This window comes from Oncorhynchus mykiss, chromosome 10, assembly GCF_057628025.1.
Source record: "Oncorhynchus mykiss isolate SJ-2025 chromosome 10, ASM5762802v1, whole genome shotgun sequence".
NCBI lineage: Eukaryota > Metazoa > Chordata > Actinopteri > Salmoniformes > Salmonidae > Oncorhynchus > Oncorhynchus mykiss.
In genome coordinates, this window is record NC_143031.1 from 15,087,194 (window position 1) to 15,095,093 (window position 7,900).

The 7,900-nt window shown below is 45.0% G+C and overlaps 1 long non-coding RNA gene across 1 annotated transcript; it reads left to right on the plus strand.

Moving 5' to 3' along the window:
• The first annotated feature begins 4,696 nt into the window (after positions 1–4,696).
• On the plus strand, positions 4,697–5,700 carry LOC149979943 (uncharacterized). The gene is made up of 2 exons (XR_016484016.1): positions 4,697–4,823; positions 5,130–5,700. It is a non-coding gene; the product is annotated as an uncharacterized LOC149979943 (long non-coding RNA).
• Positions 5,701–7,900: the final 2,200 nt, after the last annotated feature.

A 7,900-nucleotide genomic window follows, 5' to 3' on the forward strand; every position in this document is an offset into this window, starting at 1 on the left:
AAGATTACATCAGTGACTCAACCCATTCAAGTCACGCACCCCTCCTAGGGCCGGCATAGAAGAGCACCAGTAAGCCAGTGACTCAGCCCCTGTAATAGGGTTAGAGGCAGAGAATCCCAGTGGAGAGAGGGGAACCGGCCAGGCAGAGACAGCAAAGGCAGTTCGTTGTGCCAGTGCCTTTCCGTTCACCTTCACACTCCTGGACCAGACTACTCAATCATAGGACCTACTGAAGAGATACTTTCACCTTTCCAGGATCCATCTGAAAAAGCCGAGATGTGAGTACCACCGCTCTACAATCACCATTGCCCTCAGCAATGACATATCCCAGAAAGGTGATTGTAGAGCGGTGGAACTCACATCTCGGCTTTCACGAACAGTTGGCTCTCCAGGAGTCACTGAAGGACCTGTCTGACATGAAGAGCATGTTCTTGTGCAGATCGGGAAAAAAACAGGATGTCGTCAAGGTACACAAACACGAACCGGTTTAGCTTGTCCCGAAGCACACTATTGACCAAAACCCGGAGAACAGCAGAGCGTTGGTGAGTCCAAATGGCATGACCTGGTACTCATGTCCACTGTCTGTGTTGAAGGCTGCACTCATCCCCCTCGCATATGCAAACCAGGTGGTAGCACGTACATGGCATTCTGCGGGGATAGTAGAGACATCCACAGTCATGCTAACATCCTGAGGAAGACGAATTGGGGAAGGCTGTGCTGCTTGAAGGCAGTGGGAATGACAAAATGGGCTCCAACCCAGGATGGAGGCTGTGGTCCAATCAATAATCTGATTGTGCTTTTGAAGACAGGAAAATTCCAAAACAACCGGAACATGGGGAGATGCAATGAGAGGAACTGTATTGTCTCACTGTGGCTACCAGAAACCCGTAATTGAACGGGCAGAGTACTATGGGTGATCTCCCCAATAGAGCGGCCGTCCAGTGCCCCAGCATCCATGGGCACATAGAGAGGCTGAGTGGGAATACCAAGCTCCGAAGCTATCATGGCATCCATGAGACATTCAGCCACAGAGTCAATGAGCACTCAGAAATAATAGCACAAGAGCAGGAAGGGGTGTGTGGGTGATGGGAATTAGGGAACTCCCAGTCTGACTCACCATAGTACTGGTACCCACTAGAGACGAGGGTTTCCTAATAGGGCAGGTAGCTATAAAATGTCCTGCCCCTCCACAGTACAGACAAGTTATTCATCCTTCGTGAGTATTCTCCAACTCTTAACCTAGCTCTTCCCAATTGCATGGGCTCAGGGGTATCCAACTCACCCGTTGTAGATTCCTGAGAGGGCCCAGGTGGCTTAGAATCCTCTCGGAAGAGCTGCCTTCGGAAACTTCCGGATTCCCTTGGATGTGAACGTGCCATAGCGGGTGTACAAGTGTGCCCTAGACCAGAGCTACTCACACTCTTGCTTTCCCTTAGGCGTCCAGCAATTTTAATGGTAAGGGTGATAAGGGAGTCGAGATCCATCGGCAATTCCCGAGCAGCTAGCTCATCCTTTAACTCCTCAGATAATCCGTGCAGAAAAATATCGAAAAGAGACTCCGGATTCCAGGCACTCTCGGCAGCATGCGAAAATCAACCGCGTAGTCTGCCACACTATGGGAGTTGACGTAAGCAAGCAGTTTACTGGCTGCCTTTCTCCCAGAAACCGCAGACTCAAATACCTTTCTCACTTCTGCAATGAATTCCTCCAGATGACAGATTGTTGTTCCCAAACTGCCGTAGCCCAGGAGAGCGCCCTTCCCAACATTAGTGTAATAATATACACTATCTACGATCTTTCTGAAGGAAACAAAGATGGCTGTAGCTCAGAAATAAGCAAGCACTTAGAAAGAAAACCCCGGCAGGTACCAAGATTCCCCAAATATCGCTCCAGAGGTGGTAAGCGGGGTTCTTGGGGAGCCGGGATAGACTGTACAAACTCATCCCAGATAGGAGAATATACACTGTGTCATTTGGGTTTTTCAGTGGTGGCAGGCAGCCTCTGAGCTAACTCCCTGATTTGCTCCATAATAGCCTTTAACCCATGGTGGTGGCATTCCGTCAAGGAACTGAGCCCTTCCAAAAGGTCCTGTAGCACCTCCTGATGTCTCCCAATGGTGGCTCCCTGCTGGGAGACAGCGTGACGGAGCTGGTCCAAGTCTGCTGGTTCTGTCATGGCCAGTTCTTACTATCAAGTCACAAGGCGAGACCCAGATGCAGACACAGGAGGCAGATGGTTGGAGTCTTACAATATCTAATAATCCAAAGGGGTAGAATGGTCGTGGACAGGCAAAAAGGTAAAAACCAGATGAGAGTCCAGGAGGTACAGAGTGGCAGACAGGCTCGTGGTCAAGGCAGGCAGAATGGTCAGGTACAAAGTCCAGAAACAGGCAAGGGTCAAAACCAGGAGGACTAGAAAAAGGAGAATAGCAAAAGGAGTACAGGGAAAACACGCTGATTTACTTGACTAAACATAGAAGACGAACTGGCACAGAGAGACAGGAAACCAACGGATAAATACACTGGGGAAATAAGTGACACCTGGAGGGGGTGGAGACAATCACAGGAACAGGTGAAACAGATCAGGGCGTGACAAAGGACCATTCCAATGATTATATCATCTGAGATCATGTTTTAATTAAACAAACTGTGACATCTAATTAAGATGAGATATACACTGTTTATAGAGATTGTTAGAGAAAAAATCCACCCAAAAACTATCTTTTCGTTTTTTTTTTTATTAGTCCACTGTTTATGCAGTCCTAAAATGTTTTACATGTCAGCAATCAAAATACAGAACGTGATACTGTATGATGTGTTTTCTGTATTTTGAAAGCTTGAAAAGTTCATTGCTGACATGCAAAACATTTCTGGACTGTATCAAGAGTGGACTAATAAAAAAAAAACACCAAAGATAGTTTTGAGTGGTATTTCCTTTGAGGAAGATATTGATGATCAATACGGCGGTTGCCATAGGGAGGCACCTACTTCAGGCTTCTAAAGAGTAAATGGTTTCCTAAGCAGTCTATGTGATGCTGTACTTACATTCATGACTGACCACAGTGGGTGTGTCCCAAATATAACCATGTTCCCTATACACTGCCATAGGGCTCTGGTCAAAAGTTGTGCACTATATAGGAAATAGGGTGCCATTTGGAATGCGACCAAGATGTGTCTGTTTTGACCCCTCTTAGAGCTGTAAGCCGACATGATAGTTGCCCTTTCCTTCCTAATGAATGTGGCCAGACATTTAACTAAAAGCAGAACAGAATTACTAACCATCAAAGAGAACTATAGAGTGGTAATGCTGCAGGTGATAATTAATTTCCAGAGCATTATCTGCATTAAAACTGAAATGTATGTCCCTTAGAATGGGAATGAATGCATCATGTAGACTAGTTCAGATTCTAGTTAAAGGGCTTTAATACCTATGTGTTGGTAAAGCACATGTTACAGACAAAATAAGCAACCCTTTTGAAGCCCAATGCTTTAAATAAAATATACCTTTATTAGAATAAAGATAATAATTAAGAATAATTATTACGCAGTAACATGTTATTACACTCATCTTAATGGAAAACGTACAGTATATTGACACTGGTATTAAAGCAACCTAAAGTAACTGGTATAAAACCATCCTCAGTTTACCAAAATACACCTGTGTTGTAAAGGCAAAGGGGTCTAGGGACAGTATTACCTTCTCTCCTATAGACCTGAGTAGCTAGTTATCTCCTCAAGGTCACTTTATGTCCCTCTCTCCATGGGGCTCCTCCTCTCACACTGGGTCTGCAATCAGGAGCCTCCTCTCCTCTCCTCTCCTCTCCTCTCCTCTCCTCTCCTCTCCTCTCCTCTCCTGTCCTCTCCTCTCTTCTCTTCTCTTCTCCTCTCTTCTCCCCTCCCCTCCTCTTCCCTACTTTCCTCTCCACTTCTCTCCTCTCCTCTCCTATTCCCTCCTCTCTTCTCCTTTCCTCTTCGCTTCCCTCCTCTCCTCTTCTCTCTGGACAGCTACATATCGCCACTCCAACACCCCAGGTTTTACAACCTCACTCTAATTAAAACCAATGTTTCAGTTGTTGGCTAATCTATAGGCTATTGCAGACCCAACCTCCATCACTGATTGGTCTGGCCATTTGAAAGACCCTGGGAAAGGCAAACTAATTATTTTTGAAGGGTGACCTTTATCGGAAGAGTGGGAAGAATTCAGTCTTTGCGGTATACCTGACTAGATGTTTTACCTGTCCATACCAACAACGGATCTATGCAACCACCGTTGATGTGCAGCTTTTACTGTGCGTATAGAGAACACTCTTTTATGTTGCTTACTTAATCGTACAAGACTCGTAGTTTAAATTGACTCAAAACAGTACAAATGGAATGTTTGAAGTAATAGCTCAAAGGAATGCTTTTTTTTTTCATGTGTGATGGAATTCCAGATGCTGCAATCTACTGTAGATTCCTTTATAATAGGTCATCAAAAACAACAGGGAGACGAATGACAGGTGGATATATACTGTACACTGTATAACCAGAGGTTGGAGGGAAGTATTGAGGTGTTGTCTTTCCAACTGCACCTCAGTTACTAGTAACTATTTGATTTAGTGGTAGAGAGTTCCTCTCTCTCCACTGGGATTCTCTGTCTCTAACCCTATTACAGGGGCTGAGTCACTGTCTTACTAGTGCTCTTCCATGTCGTCCCTAGGAAGGGTGCGTCACTTGAGTGGGTTGAGTCACTGACGTGATCTTCCTGTCTGGGTTGGCACCCCCCCCTTGGGTTGTGCCATGGCGGAGATCTTCGTGGGCTATACTCAGCCTTGTCTCAGGATGGTAAGTTGGTGGTTGAAGATATCCCTCTAGTGGTGTGGGGGCTGTGCTTTGGCAAAGTGGGTGAGGTTATATCCTGCCTGTTTGGCCCTGTCCGGGGGTATCGTCGAATGGGGCCACAGTGTCTCCCGACCATTCCTGTCTCAGTCTCCAGTATTTATGCTGCAGGAGTTTATGTGACGGGGGGCTAGGGTCAGTCTGTTATTTCTGGAGTATTTCTCTTGTCTTATCCGGTGTCCTGTGTGAATTTAAGTATCTCTCTCATTCTCTCTATCTTTCTATCTCTCTTTCTCTCTTTCTCTCTCTCAGAGGACCTGAACTCTAGGACCATGCCTCAGGTCTACCTGGCCTGATGACTCCTTGCTGTCCCCAGTCCACCTGGCCATGCTGCTGCTCCAGTTTCAACTGTTCTGCCTGCGACTATGGAACCCTGACCTGTTCACCGGACGTGCTACCTGTCCCAGACATGCTGTTTTCAACTCTCTAGAGACAGCAGGAGTGGTAGAGATACTCTGAATGAACGGCTATAACAAGCCAACTGACATTTACAACTGAGGTGCTAACCTGTTGCACCCTCAACAACCACTGTGATTATTATTATTTGACCCTGCTGGTCGTCTATGAACTTTTGAACATCTTGGCCATGTTCTGTTATAATCTCCACCCAGCACAGCCAGAAGAGGACTGGCCACCCCTCATAGCCTGGTTCCTCTCTAGGTTTCTTCCTGGGTTCCGGCCTTTCTAGGGAGTTTTTCCTAGCCACCGTGCTTCCACACCTGCAATGCTTGCTGTTTGGGGTTTTAGGCTGGGTTTCTGTACAGCACTTTGAGATATCAGCTGATGTAAGAAGGGCTTTATAAATAAATTGGATTTGAATTGATCTGATTTGAAGAGCCATATTGCTTACTTTTCTGTGGTCCTCCACAGAAATGTTCAGTCAGGCACTCACCTGGGACTCCTCTTTGGGGTCCTGGATCCATACCATCATTGAGGTGCCTCGGGCGCTCGGTGCAGCAGTGGAAAATAAAGGAAAAAGAGAGAAACTATCGCCTTATACAGATGTAGGATCTTACTTTGATCACTCTTTCGTCACTGAAAATGTTTCTGCACAGAAGGAAATGTTAACTTTTTTGTTTATTCGAATTCAAAAGGCTTCTAAAATGTGTAATTTTTTTATTTGAAAAATGTATCAACCCCTACAAAAAAAAGTCCATTAATTCTAATCCACATTTCCTGTTGCTTCAGGATTATTTCCTATAGTAGCAAACTGGCTCAAATAAAGATCCAACATCTATAGGAAGAAAATTCCATGTCTCCTATTTCCTTGTGTGGAAATAAATGGGTCTGATTCAGGCTCAGTATTAAATCACCTTTGGGGTCCTGAGCAAACCTGGTGGAGAGCCTATCTCACCTTGCCTTTGTTCAGCCAAACACCTGCGATAACAGAAAGCGTTCGTTTTACACTGAGGGAAGCATGCCCCAATCTCACCATGGGGCTTTTTCCCGTCTTCTTTTCTTTTTAATCCACATTGTGTCTGGCCTTTTGTGGGGTTCTGATAGAAAGAGCACTTTCCACACAAAGACTCTCCACATTGTTGTACAGTGACAACAAATGAGTCTTTTGTGAATGGACTGAAGGTGCTCTTTCATTATGGTGAGGAAAGAAAGAGAAATCTTCCTTCCTGGTTCCAGGTGTGGTCCCAGCAAACCTTGTCAAACCATGTTGATTGTGCTATGTGACAATATGTTTCTATTGCTCCCATGTGTATATGTCAGGGATGACAACACATTGCTTGTGCAATCATAGCTTTGATTAGATTGTATATGACAGCATCAGGCAATTTATCATAAACTGTCTACTTGTAAGCTATCATTATAGAATTTTGTGGCAATACAATGTATGGTTCAAGCTAATTGCAAATAGGAACCGCACCAGGGAACCACACTAAATCCCCATAAGGGTAACAAATTCATAATTGAGAATACCCTAGTTTCCCCTCATTAATTTTGCAGACATCAGACACATTTTATCATGTCCACGGTATAACTGTGTATACAGAGGGGGAACTATCTACTGACCTCTACTGGAGTCACACAATGACCTCTACTGTAGTCACAATAACACCTCTACTGGAGTCACAATATGACCTCTACTGGAGTCACAATGTGACCTCTACTGGAGTCACACTATGACCTCTACTGGAGTCACACAATAAGACCTCTACTGGAGTCACAATATGACCTCTACTGGAGTCACACTTTGACCTCTACTGGAGTAACACAATGACCTCTACTAGAGTCACACCATGACCTCTACTGGAGTCACACCATGACCTCTACTGGAGTCACATCATGACCTCTACTGGAGTCACACTGTGAACTTTACTGGAGTCACACTATGACCTCTACTGGAGTCACAATAAGACCTCTACCGGAGTCACACCGTGACCTCTACTGGAGTCACACTTTGACCTCTACTGGAGTAACACAATGACCTCTACTAGAGTCACACCATGACCTCTACTGGAGTCACAATGACCTCTACTGGAGTAAAACCATAACCTTTACTGGAGTCAAACCATAACCTTTACTGGAGTCAAACCATGACCATGGAAAACAATGGCCTCAGATGTTGACCTGCTTGAGCTATTTAGGGTGCTAGAAGACCAATGTAACATTTCTGTAACTTCACCCAAATTGTAATCTCTGGTGGAGGTGTTTTGCTCGTTCTTCATATAAACAGCTATTTCAACACGATAGTGTTGATTTTAAGAAGCGATTTGATGATGCTTCTAAAAAAGCTTAATAGTACTTATGGTCCTGTGTGGCTCAGTTGGTAGAGCATGGCACTTGTGGGGTGTGGGTTCAATTCCCACAAGGAACCAGTAGGAAAATGTACAGTTGACATAAATATTTAGACCCTTTACTCAGTTCTTTGTTGAAGCACTTTTGGCAGCGATTACAGCCTCGAGGCTTCGTGGGTATGACGCTAGAAACTTGGCACACCTCTATTTGGGGAGTTTCTCCCGTTCTTCTCTGCAGATCCTCTCAAGCTCTGTCAGGTTGGATGGGGAGAGTCG